Source organism: Mycteria americana, chromosome 4 (assembly GCF_035582795.1).
Source record: "Mycteria americana isolate JAX WOST 10 ecotype Jacksonville Zoo and Gardens chromosome 4, USCA_MyAme_1.0, whole genome shotgun sequence".
Classification (NCBI taxonomy): domain Eukaryota; kingdom Metazoa; phylum Chordata; class Aves; order Ciconiiformes; family Ciconiidae; genus Mycteria; species Mycteria americana.
Window position 1 is genome coordinate 1,694,851 of NC_134368.1, and position 16,950 is coordinate 1,711,800.

At 42.1% G+C, this 16,950-nt stretch overlaps 1 long non-coding RNA gene across 1 annotated transcript in view; it reads right to left on the bottom strand.

Moving 5' to 3' along the window:
• Positions 1-1,853: 1,853 nt before the first annotated feature.
• LOC142408565 (uncharacterized) overlaps positions 1,854-16,950 on the bottom strand; it is a 110,531-nt gene continuing 95,434 nt past the window's right edge. The window contains exons 2-3 of the long non-coding RNA XR_012775343.1: positions 2,722-2,804; positions 1,854-2,177 (exon numbers count right to left, since the gene is read on the bottom strand). This is a non-coding gene — a long non-coding RNA (uncharacterized LOC142408565). The remainder of the gene's footprint in view (positions 2,178-2,721; positions 2,805-16,950) is intronic.

The following is a 16,950-nucleotide window of genomic DNA, read 5'->3' on the forward strand; positions in this document are numbered from 1 at the left end:
CCAAGACAGCACGAACCATCTGGCCCTAAATGACTTGTTGACAGGGAAAATCCAGGCCGGGCTGGAGATCTAAGGCGAGACCCGTGCATTGTTCAAACCTGGCAGTTAAACAACACACTGGCTTTTTGCTGGCATCCTTCACAGGGTGATTTTTTTTTCCCCCATGTGAGTTTATGGCTCAGCCAGAGACAGTAATACTGTGCCAGCATTTTAACAGGGCTTTCCTATAAATATTTCTCTTTTAGCTTATGATAAAGGCAGTGTCTACTCAGATGGAGGGGAAGGGAAAGGCTGGGGAAATCTATTTGTTTTCCCATTTAAGCAAAACCACACATCCTTGTAATTATAACCAGGGAGGAAAGCAGCATCCTCTGGCAATCATGTTCCTCTTAATGTGCTTTTTTGCTGGAATTATTTATGTCCTGTTAGTGGGAAATACACAGAGTATGGTGATAGTAGAGAACAGCCTTCAACTTCTGTAATGTGAAATGGTTCCCATTTGTGGCTAAAAAGAAAAGCCCTAGAGAAACAAATAGAAAACAATTGGTCTTATAGTTTGTCTGAACATCTGTAGGATTACATTAGAACTGCTGATTGGAAAAAAAACTTAGCTTTTTTCCAAATATTTTACTTATTTTTCAAAATCCCTATGTTGTGTGTGTTCGTTGGGGGAGGGGGTTTGGGTTTGTTTTCTTTTCCTGAAAACTTAAGTTAGTTGCATAGCTGGCCATGGGAAAGCTAAAAAAACATATGATGATGATGACTATTGCCAGTATTTCCCAAGGTGGGTAACGTTTGCGAAGAGTTCAGAGAGGAAAAATGAACTCAAGATCAGAAATACTACAGTGATTTCACATAGGATATGAGCCTGCAGCCCTGTGACTGGTTACATGAGCATCTCATAGTATTTGGCATGATTTGTCTTCTAGCACGTCCAGGAGACAGAAGAACAACTTTATCTCCCTTACAGACCACTGAGGTCCAAACAAGGGGAAAGCTGGATTTTCAAAAAGTATTTGCACAATTAAGGGATGAGGCAAAGCACTTGGTGGACATTTACAATGTGCAGATGCCCAGCTCCCATGGCAATCCATGATTTTGGGAAAGTAGGCACAAGGAAGATTAGGAAAGGCCCATCAGGGCTTTGCTTCCATTTTTAGACACTTAGGTGAAATTATTCTTCCCTAACATCATCTCTAAAAGTTCAAAGTCCAGCTGAATCTACTCTTCAGTGTTCCCTCCGTATTCCAGGAGAGGCACCTTCACCAGATGTGTCACCACACCTGGATTACTCCTTGCTTAGGGGGGGATGAACAGCTGTAGAGGGCTGTTGGTCTCTCTTAATTTACAAAAAAGGGGCATCTAAACAACTGGCTTAGAGCTGGCTATAAGCAGGTCCCCTCCTTTGATTTTTTTTTCTTCAAATAGAGAACTGTATCCTTGTTAATGAGTTATACAAGGACTTCCTTTATTAAACTCTCCATCTCTAAGATTCGTTTCCATAGAGTCCTGCTAATGTCTTGTATCATCAGATTGATTTTATCCTGGTTCCATTTCATGGGAATTTTCCACACTGGAAAAAACCAAACAACTAGAACCAAAGATGACAAGAGAAACCATGCAGACAGCTGATGACACGTGTCCAACAGCCCGGTCCTTCTGAAGCATCTGGCTGCGACTTTGAGAAGCACTTCAATAGTTTAACTCTTTTCAAGTATGCATACGCTTCCTACACTAAACAAAAATGTAAAATTACATCTCTCTTCTGGAGGAGAGGCAACCCAAAACTCCAGGTTCCTTTTGCAGTTCTTAGTGAATCAACAAAAGGGATTCATAGGGTGAGCTGTGTGTTTTATGAATTTATTACCAATGAATCCAGGCTCCAAAATCCCCAAAGTCTGTGTGCTCACATCCAAATTTTATGTTGTTCTTTTTATAGCAGAAGGGCTGGTTTTAGGCAATGTCTACGTAGCTTTGAAAGCATTGTCTCCGGAGCATCCATGACCACAGGACAGACAGCTTCCTGCCCATCTCTGGTGCATATGACTGCTTGGCAGCCTGCCGGCAAGTTGCAGGCAGCCCTGGTGGGTGCAACGGGCTGAAGCTCACTGCGTGGGAATGCTGGGTCCCGGAGCTGGGATCTCCGCCTCGAGTCAAACTTCCTTATCTTCCAGGCCCTATAGATTTGGGTTGGCGCAGTGATTATGATGTAGGAAAGAAAACATCTCTTTATTTATTTATTTATTTTCAAAGCTGCTGTCAGAGCCTCTTCCCTGGTATTTCCAAGTCATGCTGCAACATGACATTTATAGCGTTGCAATAGGTCTGATGGTTTCTCCCAGCCTCCTTTCCACAGTCTGGCAGAGCTGGTGGAAATGAGGACTGTTGGGACTGTCAAAAGGAAATCCAGTCTCCTCTGAAAGTGCATTCAATGGCTGTTTGGCAGCAATGTTTAGTAAAGAGCAAAATCCCCCAGAAGACTGTCTTGTAGTTGGAGCATTCTTATTTTTTTTTTTTTTTAATTTTCCTTGTGTAGATTCTCCAGTGTCTAATATAGTGGTTAAGGTCACAGCACAACCTTTTCCTAGTTGTTTGTTTTCATCAGGCTTGTTAGAAACAATATCTTTGAGACCTCTGCTCCCCGTACCTATTGAAAAGGGGCTGAAGGTTTAAAATTACTGGGGAGTTACTGGACAGAAGGTCAAACACCAACACACTTACCCTCACAGACATCCCTTCAAACACACAGAGCATGGCTGCAGCAGTAGAAATTACTTGTGGCTCTGATAATTTACTTTCTATGGCTGTGAATGAATTTTGAGAGTTGGCAAGTAATTACATTTTTTGTTGAAAAATACTGATTTGTATATATCAATATTTTTTACCAGAATGTGTTGGCTTTGAGAAAGATGTTAACACGAACATTACTTGAAAAAGAATGTCAATATTTTTCCTTCCAAGAAAAAGATAAATGTTATTTCTCTGGTTGCAAGTGTCTTTTTGTTTCGGAATGTAAACTACTAGCACAGAAACTATATATTGTGGTCTAAACTGCAACAGGATGTTTCATAATTACTAAAATGAAATTACTTAGATTCAAATTCGTTTTCCCCACTGGTTTGTGGTTTGAGATTATTTTGGAGATTCTTCATTCCCTCCCCTTCCTTTCAAGTGGGGAAAATGTTTCAATATCTCAAAAATTTTCAGGAACTGGGGAAGTCACATCTTCCTCTGCACCTATTTCCCACAGATGAGCAACGTACAGAGGCAAGGTGAGAAAAATCGAGTCGCCCAAAGACTCACGACAAGAAATACAGGTTATGTGCCCACAGACCCATGCTCCTCCATCACCGTTTGCTGAACCCCATTGCCACAAAGAGCTGTAAAAGCTCCTGTAGTCATCTGGATGATTACTTGTAGATTTTGACAACTTGCTGTAGCTGTTGAATGTTACGTTAATCTTACAGGAAAGGGCTCTGAGTTTAGGGGACAGATGTTTGTAATATGTATGTATTGATTACAAAGAACTCTTGGGCCCCACCCCATAGGCAGCTGCATTTCATTGTAAGGAAAGTCTTTTTTTTTCTTTTTTTTTCCCCCCAAATCCACCCTGTGGACTATTATTGAAGAAAAGGTGTACATGTGGTGCAGCTCTGTGAAGAAACCTTCGCGTGAGTCACTTCACCTCTCTGTGCTTCCTTACCTGTAAAATGGGTCCAATGCTATTAAAGGTCTTTTGCAAGGTGTTTGGAGTTTCCCCTGCTCAAGTGATAAGATTTGGTTTTCTAATCAATGACCATGAGAAAGAACAGAGAGCATGAACTCCAGCCTGGAATAAATAACTCCAACATACCGGCACCAGGCATGGACAATGTGAGAAATACACTTCAAATGAAGTCACCTAAATGTCAGTTAACACCATTCTCCTGTGTATCATTGCCCAGATTGGACGTGATGGGAAAACATTCCCCGCCCTAGCTCTCACGGGCTGGTCAGAGATAACACTCTCGTATCCCAAAGCTTTCTGGTAACATCATATCGGTGTGACTGGGTTGGTACTGTTGTTCTCAAAGGGCTGAGAGAAGATGACCACATCTGTTATTCTTGCTGCATCCAGGCCACACTGCAGAGCCCAGTATGGAGAGTTGGCTCTTGGAAACCATCTCTGTTCATGATTAGAACTATTTTCTTTAGAAAACACTTAATGGCCAGCATGGATTAATTTTTCCTTCCCTATAATCGAGGTTAGTTACCATTTGCATGTGGTAATCTTTTTCATAAGTTCCTGGACATAAATCACTCGTCAAAGAGAGTCTGGTGGCTTGGGATCAGAGAACAGCTGTCCAAAACACCATTGTGTGGGCCAAAGGTTGTGTGTGCTCCTCTCTTCCCAGTTGTAAATATCAGCAGAAAAATTAGTCCAGCCGTGATGTATGGCTGGGTAAAGTGCAGATAAACAGCATTTCTGAAGAGGTGGTGTTGGAACTGGAGAGTTGGTGCAAGGGGCTTTGGGGTCACTGTGATTTTGTGTGCCCTTGAGTAAAGTAAACCCTACTCTGGTGGCAGCACCAGTCTGGAAAGAGTGAGAAATCATGGCTGAAAGTCACTGGGATTGTACTAGTCTGGGTGTTATAGTCTGTCTCTTGTCCAAATGCAAACTGAGCATGAAGCAGGCGTTGGAATTCACCACTCTGACCCAGTCACCAGGTACAAAGTTTATGTTTGAAAACCAAACAGCAAAAAAGCGACATCATCCATCTGGGCTGTTTGGGCAGATTGTTAAACCATAACAAAAAATGGATACGCTTACTCAGACTAAGGTTTATGTGCACTGGGACATTCAGGAAAGTTATTCCAAATTAACCAAAAGCATGGCTTTGAAACAAATTCACTGAACATCATTAAGGCCTTTCCTGCAGAAAGGGTTAGGGTGGTCCACTGGATTAGCTAACCCAGTTTATACTTTCACCTTGAGCTATATCACACAACTTTCCCCTGTGCTCTCTACAAGCAACTCAAACTCACACTGCTCTGGTGTAAGCTTGTGTCCAAGGGAACAGACCACAGATAACCAGTCGCTTATATGATTAAGGAACAGGGCAAGAAATCTGGGGCTTGGTTCTGGTCATAGAGTTGGGAGCCTCTCCACCACACAGGAAGAAGGGATAAAGGAGCCTTGGAGGACCACATACTGGCAGCATCACACAGAGCATGAGGGATACTTTATGCCATGGCAAAGCCTTCAATAAACACCAGCTAGTGAAGGAAGCTTGGTCTGATCATACTCAACCTGCAAATTCACCATGTTTTCCTTGCTGAGTTCCCCCCAAGCACTAGTAAGCTTCAAAATGCTCATCCTATAATTGCAGGACATACAACAACATCCGTGGGGCCTCCCAGGCAAGTATGGACCATATCTGAAGTCTGCTTTGCTCACAGGATCCCAGCACCTCATGGAGGCCTTGGCAGGTGGCTCATACCCCATGAGATCATGCTCACATACATTATTTTAAGCCCTGTAAGCATCACAGAAGAATAACTGTTGCTTGATGGATGTTGCCTTCACCTGGTCAAAAACTTGAGCGAGTACAACAAAAACCTGTTCAGCAGGAACTCAAGGAGCAATAAAACACATGTTACTGAGTCATGAGACCTAGTCCTGGCCTAGCATGCTGTGCCTATTACAGTTCCACTCCACTCCACTAACTAGGCAGAGAGCTACTAAAACATAACCCCGAGTTTATTATGTTAAATCTGTAGTAAATCTGTCATGGCCATTCAGGCACTAACATATGACTGTGGAAAATATGTTGGCTTATGATTTGATAGCAGCAGATGGGCACTTTGCTATTGTTTCATCATCATAAACTACAGGGAAACGCTTAGTTACAAGAATCCGAACTCTGTGGGACAGATCTTTGGCGGGTGTAAAGTGGCCCGGAGCCAGGGAAATCCATGGAGCTCCGTCAATATAAACCAGCTGAGGACCTCATCTTGCACTTCCAATTGCCATCTCATAAGGAGGTAAGAGGGGCCATCCTGGCTCAGGTTGCAGATTTATCTAGCTCAGTGTCCTGTCCCTGTCAGACATGAGTTTTAGCAAAAAGTGGAAGAATGGAGCAAGATCGACCCTTTTTCTAGACACAAGTTTCTAGCTTTTGGCCACTACTGAGTTAGGGACATCCTATGCCAAATGATCACATTTGATAGCCACTGATGGCTTTATCACCATGATTTCTTTTTTTCACTTTGGAAAAGTCATTTATACCTATTACCCTAAAAATGTTATGTGAGAATGCATTTGACAGCAAAATTATGCAGTTTATGCAAAAATAATCCTTTTGTGTGTTTTAAAATTATGACCTTTACATTTTTCACTGTCCCTTATTACTTGATTTGTGAGAAGGGGTGGATAACACTCTGCTCTACTCTTCATGTCACCCATGATTTGGTGAACATCTAAGATATCCGTCTATCCATCAGTCTATCAGATAGATATCTATCATAGCCAGTCATCCCTTTTCCATGGTGGACAGTCCCTATCTACCTAGATCTTATTTTTCTCTGCCACATAAACTCATAAGAGGATAGATTGAGATAATCTTCCAAAGATGTAAAGTGGATAAGGTGTTTAGACTGTGACCTGAAATTCACTTTATATTTTAAGGCTACAATTATACTAATTGGAGGGAAAAATGGAAAGACTTGAGAGTCTGGGTGAGAATGCTCGATATTCAATTACAATAGGTTTCACTGTGGCAAGAGCTGAAAATCTGCATCTAACGAGCCCTTGTACCAACGGGGCTCATGGATGTGGGCAGAGTGAACGTGGACCCAGCTATCACGGCTCAGCCAGGCTTGGAGAGCTGTGAGACATCCCCAGGGCTGGGCTGGCACAAGGGTGCAGCAAGACTTAACTGAGCTCTCTCAGCAGAGCTCTGTGTGCACGTCTGCATGAGTGAACTGGCATGTATTAGCAGAGGTTGATGACTGAAACAGCAGGGAACTCCGTTTTTCTGATGCTCCCCTGTCCTGCAGTTCGATTATTTGCAGAGTGGAGGTAAAATGCAATGTGAATGGTGGAGAGGTGATATTGTCACCTAAGCCAGTTACTCTGGGGGTCGTCTCTGACCAATCCCTCTGAAAGCAAGGTTCACCCAACGTCAGATCAGGTTGTTCAGCAGCTTGTTCAGTTGAGTTGTGGGTATTTCCAAGGGTGGTGATCCATAAGCTCTCCAGATGCCTGTCTCAATGCTTTACCACCCTCATCATTAAACTTTTTCCTTCTTTTTGTCCATTGCCTCTTATTTACAGTGCACCCCTAAGAAGAGCTTGGCTCATCCTTTCTCTGAGTCCCACTGAGGTATTTAATAAAAAATGTTAGAACCCACTTTAAACCTCTCTTCTCCAGGCTGAACAAATCCAGCTCCTTCAGCCTCCCCTTGTATTTCACATATTCCAGCCCCCAACTGTCTTTGTGGCCACTGCTGAACACCCCTGGTTTCACAATTTTTTGACGGGGACCCAAAATTGGGCCCATCAAGCAGTGGACAGCAGAGCACATCTCTGATTGTTCTCAACGTAACAAAAAAGTCCCTTCCTTTCTGATTTTTTCCAATGATTTTTAACAGCCAATGTGCACAAAATCCCTGGGACCAGGAATGTTTTATTCTGTACTTGCATACAGCTCCTAGCAAAAGCATTTCCGAGTCATGACTAAGCTCAGCAGTAGTAGCAATAATGATAATGATATTGGTAATAATAATAATAATAATAATAACAACAATAATAAGAAGAAGAATAAAAAGCATTGCCACCTGTAATAATTAATAATAATATTAACTGGCAATAATATAATACGGTCTTCTAGGAGCAGTGGGAATATGCCATTTCAGTGACGGATATTTGCTTTTGCTGCTCCTAGTCCAGAAAATATGTAGGGTTTTGGCCTCTGATCCTTATTAAATCCCTGAAAAACATTGTGGCAAAAACCTCACGATGCTGTCTGTGTTTTACTAAGATTTTCAGGGCCCCATTCCTGGTGAACTTATTTCTTTACAAGGGGGTAAAACTTATTCTGAACTCACTGAATTGTTTTAGTAATAAAAAAGAGAGAAAAAACGTAGGGATATTTTCCATGAACTTGCCATTGTTTATAGCTGGTAGGAGGAGGCCTCTGTAGCTGGTTAAGATTTCTGGATATCAAATTTTAACAAAAAAAGAACAATAAAAAATAATCTGTCTTTTTTAACACAATGAGCGTCCTCGCAAGCCCACCTCAACTTCCCCAGTGAACTGAGGTTATGGCTGGACATCTTCATCCAGATCCTCTGTGCTAAACCCATGTACCACTGCTCCCCAGGGAAGTTCTTTGGAATGACCCCAGGAAAAAACAGCCAGGTTATCCTTCAAGAGTTTGCTTCAAGTCTGTTCCCTATGTGTAAAGCTGGGATATAGGCAGTGGTAGGAGCAATCTCCAGGGAGAAAAGAGACCAGATTTTGGCTGAAGGAGCCAGAAGGTCTCCAGTTTTATCTAAGTGAGGCTTAAGTTGAATTTCTTCATTGCCAGTCCCAAAACCACTCTCACAAAAAGGAAAAGCTGCCATTCATCCCTGCTATTCATTCCCATCTCTTTCTCAGAAATAGGAGACCATTGTGTTATATTTCAGTGGAAGAGGATGCTGAGTTACCTTTTACATTTCACTACCTGTGTGTGGGCACAGCTGGTTTAAAACTACTGTCATGTCTTCATAAACCCAAATATTTCTACTGATTTGGGGAAATTCAGATCCATAGCTTCCTTTTCTTTAATGTAAAAGAAATTTTCTGTGGACACACTCATCCCTTCCACGTTGACATGTCACTCAATTATTTTTAAAGCGTTAGAGGATCCTTACCATAATGACAGAAAACACCCACCACCCCTACCTGAAAAAATACTGTCCTAATAAATTTTGCTCTCTCCATGCTTCCCCTTCTCTTTTAGCAGATCCAGATGCTGAAATAGAGAGCAGAACTCCTATGGACATCTGAGAGTGCAGAACTAAGCCATAAAGAAGTTGCAAGGTCTGGATATAACAACCGCCAGGAGCTTGGAGGAGAGACTAAAAGAAAGCTCAATCTGTACATGCCGTGTCCTTATGCTGTGCTAAGCATCCACCAAGACCACTGCTGGAAATGGAATAAAAGGCTAGATGGACCTCTCCTCTAATCTATGGCCATATTTATATTTTTATGAGCTGGCTTCTGTCCAGCAGGTTGAGAGTCCTGCACTTCCTAGGGTTATCCATAGTGTCCCACCAGAATGGAAAAGTCCACACATTCATTTGCGGGTCTGAAGACCAGGATGGTCCAGAATGATAATAAGTCTGACTTTCTGAATGATCCAGCTTGGCATATTTTACATGGCAGATCGAACATGCAGAACATTTCTTGCTCTAACTCAAAACAAGGCACACGGCAAGCAAAAGGGAGTTCTTCCTAAGGCGAGTCCTGACCTTTTCTGTGAAACCCACTCACCGTCACCTGCATTAGAGATGGGGAAAAGGGGAAAAATGGGAATGCTGCTGAACTGATTAAATCTGCACACAAATCCATATGTTACATTATTGAAAAAGGAGAGAAGGAAGAAGAAAACAAGCATTTGTAACAGGATGAAATCTGGGAAAATGGGACCAAAAACTCTTTGTAATTCAAAGCAGTTGTAGGAGTCCTGAGCCCATAAGCCATAAATGACTAAAACATGTCCCTGCATTTTGGATTATGAAAAAGATATTAGGGTGGGTTTTTCTCTCTTTTTAATGGGATTTGATGGCATGCCAAAATATCAGTTTGGGTCTGTCTTTTTTTTTTAGTATATTTTTTTAAATGGCTCAACTTGCCAAACGTGCTCATGAATACAATTTTCTCTAAAAACATACCGACTTAGGAGGAAAAACACACAGACACACACAAATTGTCTCATGTTACTTGACATGTAAATCTTTTTTTACTTGTATTTAAAAAAAAAATGAAATAAAACATAAGTCCTCCAGGAACCCAGTAGGTTTTGCTTGGAGCTGATGCTGGGGCCTCCTGGAAGTTGGGAAGAACTCTTTGTACATCAATGAGTCCCACTTTTGAATGAAAAGCGTCTCCTCCCTCCCCCGAAATGTTCTCATTTCTGACTTCATGTCATCAATTCCCATCCTGCCCCCAAGCTGTGGCATGTTCCCAGAGCTACTGATTTCTGATGGCTTTGTATTAGATGACTTCCACCTGCTCTCAAAGACTAGTGGGGACTGCTGTCTGCCTGCAAATCATGGCCTTTTTTGGAAATGTATGAAATAAGAGGGGCTGATTTATTTGCAAAGGCAACGTTTTTTGAATGCAAACTGACAATACGCATAGATAGTGCACAGTCCTGCCATGAACAAGAGTAGTAATAAATTTTCATGAGCTACAAATTTCATCCATGTATCAGGCTTGTATATTCAAGCTGTCAGCCTGTATTGAGAGTCCAATACTGTGTCTGTCAAAGAAACATTCACTCTCTAGAGAGCAGAGCAGTGTTTATTACTGCAATATTAGTTACAGTAGCTACAGAGAAGTTCCGGGCAAGTGATGTCCAGATGACAGACAATCTCTGCCTTTCAGAAGGTAGTTTCCAAGTTGCAGTTGGCAGATATCTGGAAATCCTTGGAGTACTCCAAAGGTGTATGCGCAAGATAACCAAGAAGTGTTAACTTACTGTTAGAAAGCTTCAGATCACTCAGTGGGGATGGCACATCCTCTGGAAGTATCTGGAGTTCTGAAAATTAAAAAAAAAACCACAAAGTTTGGAAACCACTACTGTAGGAAATACCTGGGGTCTCTGGAGCGATGCTGTGAGGAGTACCAAAATCCTGACCCTGCCTTGACAGGGTTTCTCTGTGGCTTTCCCACAGGCAACTCTTTATGTCTAATAAACTGGTTATACTCCTTTTTAAGACTTTGTTCAGTGACAGTTTATGGAGGATGAATATATGACCACCAGAAGTGATGAACATGTCCAAGTTATGGGTCTGAGGATCACATGCTGCAGACAATAATAAGCACATCAGTAGAAAGCACTATAAATACTTCAATTTCCTGCACTGTTGGATTGTATAATACTCTCTAGCTCTTTGCGAACAGTTTACTAATTCTTTATAGACGAGTCAGGACCAAAATCTTAGGTTTATGTGGGACCAATAAGTTGCTACAGGCCTGGAGAATCGCCCAGGCTGAGGTTTTGCTGTTTTGATTCTATGAAATTATTTGTCTTCTGCTAAAACAGAAGGCACCCTAAAGCTCAGGGATACAGTCACAAAGAAAAAGGAACAAGTTTGATAAAGAGTCAGCTGTCCCTTTCCTGGCTGAGCAAACTGAGAGTTGCACATTTATTTATTTATTCATTGATTTATTTATTTATCTTGGATTACTCTAACAAAATCGGTATCTAACCCAAGACCTTTGGGCACCCTCACACATTATTAACAACACACTACTGCCCCAGCAGTGATAAAGGCATTATCTGGCACAAGCTCAGGAGGCAGAAAATGTTCTCAGCCTTATGACAACCAACCTCTGAGCCTCTCCAAGCATCTTATGAAAGCAGATGGGATGTTTTGGTAACTGTTCCACCACTGTCCATTGGTTTCTGAAATGTCAGCCACTTGCAAGACCTCTCCTCCAGCTCTCTCAATCATTTTCTTGGGAAGACGCTCCAAGAAATGGAAATATTTCTATTCTGTGAACATAGCACACAAGGGACCTAGTTAGGCTTTGAGTGGCTTGCTTGGTTGTTTGCAGTAGCACAAGGGGTAACTCTTCCGTAGGACAACTGTTTAAAGGAAAAGACTTGATAAGACCACAGTTCCTACAGATACGGCATTCATTTGTTCATCAGGACAATGATTAAAAACACAAGTTGGCTGTGTCAGCTCACGGTTTTTGGAGAAGTTAATCTGACAGATATTCTGCAGGGAAAAAAGTTGCCCAGCATGTCAGAGAGTCCTGGCAACCACCCTGAGATGCAGGAAATGAGAGTAGAGAGAGATTGCAAAGCTGCGGAGAGGCTGCTCTCCTGCCAAGCATGCAAAAGAAAGCCAAGCATGGCTGAACATCCTGGAAAAAGAATTGCCTCCACGTTTCTGACCAACACGGTGAGTGAAATGGCAACCTGTTGGCAAAAGGTTCCCCCAGGTTCTAGAGCATGAGTTGACAACCTCAGTGGAAAGGGCGGACTTCCAGCTTTAGCGATGCTTCGTTAAACGTAGCCTGGCTGATGAGCTGGGATAAAAATGGAAGGCTGTAAACACCCTTGATCAGCTGCAAAGCTCCCATTGACGTCACTGTGACGAGTGCAAAGAGATCAGGGCCAAAATATGGGCTTTTTGTAGTACAGAATATGAATTTGTTATTATTTATTATTTGTTGCCTACCGCTTTGCTCAGTGGGAAAGTCTTCTGCCTTTAATGACTGTCAGCATCTTTCCGTTCGTTTTCTTCTCGACTTTTCTTTGGTCCCTTTCTCCAGCTCTCCCCTTCTCCTTTCTTGCATCTCAGCTCCCTTTCTAGAGGTTTCCCACCCGCTCATCAATGGAATAGCCAATGCTTCAGATGCCTTCATTAAGCAGTAAGTCAACACTTCCCTTGTCTAAAAGCCACATGGAGATGTTCTTCTCCACTCCCCTCTCCCTCCCAAGCCTTTAGAGTCATTGAACAGTGGTTTGGTGATGTCTCCAGAAAATGTTTCCATCTCAGCACCCCAATGATAACATTTTGAAGTTTCTCTGAGCAGTTTCTCTGGGGGATAGAAACTCACACCCTGTTCCACACCTGCAACTTGAAATTGGGTACAGTATGAACACATGGCATGAGCCAGCTGTAACCACCAGGTGCCTGGAGGCAGACAGGCGGCTGGGTATCAGCTCCTGCAAGCTGTATGGCACAAAAACTGTTGTTATGTAAAACTGTTGGGTGAGGTTTGGAGGGCAAAAGGTTATTCTGTGCAGAGAAACAAAAGCTTGAATATTTTATATCACTGGTTCCAAATGCTCAGAAGTCATGAAGCAGCATTCTCTTCCTCTTTCCCTGGCACACATCTTCCAGTTGACTTAAAAATCATGAGTTTAGGAAAAAAGGAGATAATTATGGATTGGTTTTATTTCTTCTCTGGCTTTTGAAAGCCAAGCATTTTCTACCAACAGATGGGCTAGATTCTCACTTCTGTTTTGAAAAGAAAACTGAGATTCTCCAATGTCATATCACTCTGGCTTTGGATCTATAATATCATGAGAGTCAGAAGACAATCTTAAATAAGCACAAAGGTTTTCTAATCAGAACTCAAACCAGCTGGCTGCAATAGGATTTGAACTTTGTACTGTTAAATGTAAATTAAAATTATCAATGAAGAAATATATTGATTCTACAGCAGTCTGCCTAACATAAATGTGTGGAAGAGAATGAGTTTTACTGATCAGTTCCTTGATCCCAGGGGACAGAGCACCTGCATCCTATTTGGAGCTCTGCCATTATTTGAAAATTTGCCCATCAATGTCCAAAACGATGTTATAATAACAAGTCCTTTCCTCATCTCTAATTTCTGTGATTTTATGAGTACAGCCCTATGCTGGCTAAACTTCTTGGGAAAACATACAGGGCATGCCCATGACCGTGCTTTCGAAAGAATTTGTGGGATTATGTCAGACAGTTCCCAGTGAGCCAACATCAAAGATATTGGGTTGCAGTTTTTAATAAAGCTTAACTGATCGTGACAGCTAGTTCATTCAATATTTTTGAGCTGACAGTATGGATTGGAGGAAATACCCAATTACAGGAGGTTATGCATGTATGAGGACAATGGATGCTGCTGTGTTTTATTTTTAGTGAACATTAGAAAAATAATAAATTGAAATAGAATTAAAGATGGGGCTGTAAAGGAAATCAGATCTGAACATGGCATTGATACTTACAATTTCAGACTACCAAGGGACACTTTGGTTACACAAACAGCATGAGATACATTGATAGAAGATAGATAGATAGATAGACAGATTGAAAGATAGATCACTACATATAACATGTAGTCATCTAGGGTGGAATTGACACCTACTACTTCAGTGACAATGCAGAGTTTAGGTCAAAAAAAGGCTATTTAAACAGCTACTGCACAGGGCTGCCTGACTCTCTAAATACTGTAGGTTGCATTGACGTCTCCTAAATTCAGGGGGTCTACAGCAGAGCAAAAATTCAGTGGCAATCTGAATCTTTACAGCATTTGGAAAGAAAAAGACACTTCCCCCCCCCCCCCCCCCGAAGGACAGGACACCAGCCTCACTGGGTCCCAGCAGAGAAGGACTTGGGGATACTGGTGGATGAAAAATTAGACGTGAGCGGGCAGTGTGCTCTTGGAATCCAGAAAGCCAACCACATCCTGGGCTGCAACAAAAGCAGTGTGGCCAGCAGGTCAAGGGAGGTGATTCTCCCCCTGTACTCCGCTCTGGTGAGACCCCATCTGGAGCACTGTCTCCAGCTCTGGGGTCCCCAGCACAGGAAAGACATGGACCTGTTAGAGCAGGTCCAGAGGAGGTCCACAAAAATGATCCAAGGGCTGAAACACCTCTGCTATGAAGAAAGGCTGAGAGAGTTGGGGTTGTTCAGCCTGGAGAAGAGAAGGCTGCGGAAGACCTTATTGCAGCCTTTCAATACTTAAAGGTGGCTTATAAGAAAGACGGAGAGAGATTTTTTACGAGAGCCTGTAGTAACAGGATGAGGGGCAATGGTTTTAAACTGAAAGTGGGTAGATTTAGGTTGGACATAAGGAAGACATGTTTTACAATGAGGGTGGTGTGACACTGGACCAGGTTGCCCAGAGACGTTGTGGATGCCCCATCCCTGGAATTGTTTGAGGTCAGGTTGGATGGAGCTTTGAGCGACCTGATCTAGTGAAAGATGTCCCTGCCCATGGCAGGGGGTTGGACTGGATGATCTTTAAAGTGGCCTTCCAACCCAAACCATGCTATGATTCTGTGATCACGGACTGCCTCCTGCTTCTGCCTTGACATAAGCTGAGCTCTGACCCCACTTGCCAGTGCTGAGCAGCACTTTCCTTGGGAGACCTATCCTCTGCACTTCGGGGACACCCTTATCACTGAGCTGTAAGCAAGACGGCAGCAGGGATGTGTTTCAAAATCTTGCTGGAAGAGAGTTGTATTTTTAAGTGGTTGTTTTATTTTATTGTTTCAATGATCATTGTTTGCAACCTTCCCCTCTGCTCCCTTTACAATAATTTTGCCAAAAATGCTGCTTCTCCCAAAAGTTGTTACTGCAGCCCCTTTAATCATGTTCTTTTTGGTGTCTCTATTTTACCCTTTGTATTAGAGGTATATTCTGGCCCCATATTTTGTTTCCAATGCTTTTATGAAGAGTCTCATAATCACACACACTTTCAGTAGTGCAGTCATAATCCAAATCTCTTGGGGGATTTTCTTTTTTTTTTCTTTTTTTTTTTCCCCTGTATGTTTGGTTTGTGATGATACAACGGCCAGTTTGGGGTGCTTTGTTTTCTTGGCAGATATTTCAGAAGTTCATGAGCCTAGTGTTTCTTAAATGTGCTCCAAAACTCACTATCTTTCCTCTCTTCCTCCATCTTTAGCCTTCTCCCCAATTACTAGTTAGTAAGAGACTTCGCCAATCCAACAAAGTTTTTTCTCGCTTCTTTTTGCAGCCATTTATTTTAATCACTTTTTTCATTAATATCCACCCATCTCACTTTGTACTCTTTTGTTTTATGAAAATTTCTTGCTACTTCTTTTTCAGGAGATTTTTTTAGCTTTATTTTATATTTTCTTTGATTTCTCTTCTTTCTTTTATGCAGTGCCACAAATCCTTACTAATCCAGATGCTAGGTATGCCGTCCATGAACCCAACCAACCACAGTTACTGTAATGCAAAGACCAGAATATGCCCATATTGACTTCCTGTGGTGGATCTTAAGCCTCATAGAGTGTGAAATCTGTTCTTCAGCTCAGTTCAAAATTGCTGCTTCAATGCTTTTTTTTTCTGTTTTGACAAGGTTCAGTTCGACCTGGGAAGATCATGTGTCAAACAGATTTTTCACCCTCAGAATAACCATCAAATTAAGTATCAAATGGCAAAACCCACACTGAACAGATTTTGAAAAGGCATTTGACAGACTTCCTTATGATTCAATTTGGGACACCCTGAAGTGTTGGGGTATTCCAAGAAAAATAATCAATATCATCAAGTCTTTTTTTGGTCAGAGGGCAGCCTTCATGGGTCAAGAAAAGCAGTCCTGAGCCTATGTGTTGAGTCAGATACTGTTGTGAGATAAGGATGAACTATATCACCTGACCTGTTTGGTACCACCACTGACTTCTCTCAGGGAAAGCAGAGACAGTTCTGGAGTAGACGATCAAAATATGTCATTTTTGCTGATGGCAGCTCTCTTGAGCAACAGCTCAGCTGCTTTGCAGGCAGGAACCAAACCATCATCCAGCATTACAAAATCCATCGTGAGCTGATAGCTTGTGATGAAAATAAGAAGACAATGAGATTCCCAGCAGTTTCCAGCTCAAAGATTGTTTTTTAGAGGGCAAAAGGTTACAAAAGGTGAACTTATTCATGTGCCGTGCCAGAATCATGATTGGCGAGGAAATTCAACAGGAAATAATATCACGAATTGGCAAGGCAGCTGCTGATATTCAGGAGCCTGGATCACCGAAAACCTACAACTGACAGATCAGACTCAAGCTCTTCAGCTCAGACGTTCTTTCCACCTTTACACACAGATGTGAGTGCTGGAAACCCACCAAGGGTATAAACAAGACATCTCAATGCTTTGGAAAGCAAATGCCCTAGGAAAACAAAAGAAAACCCTGAGGATTAAATGGAATGAGTTTGTAAGAAATACTGGGATTCCTCAAGC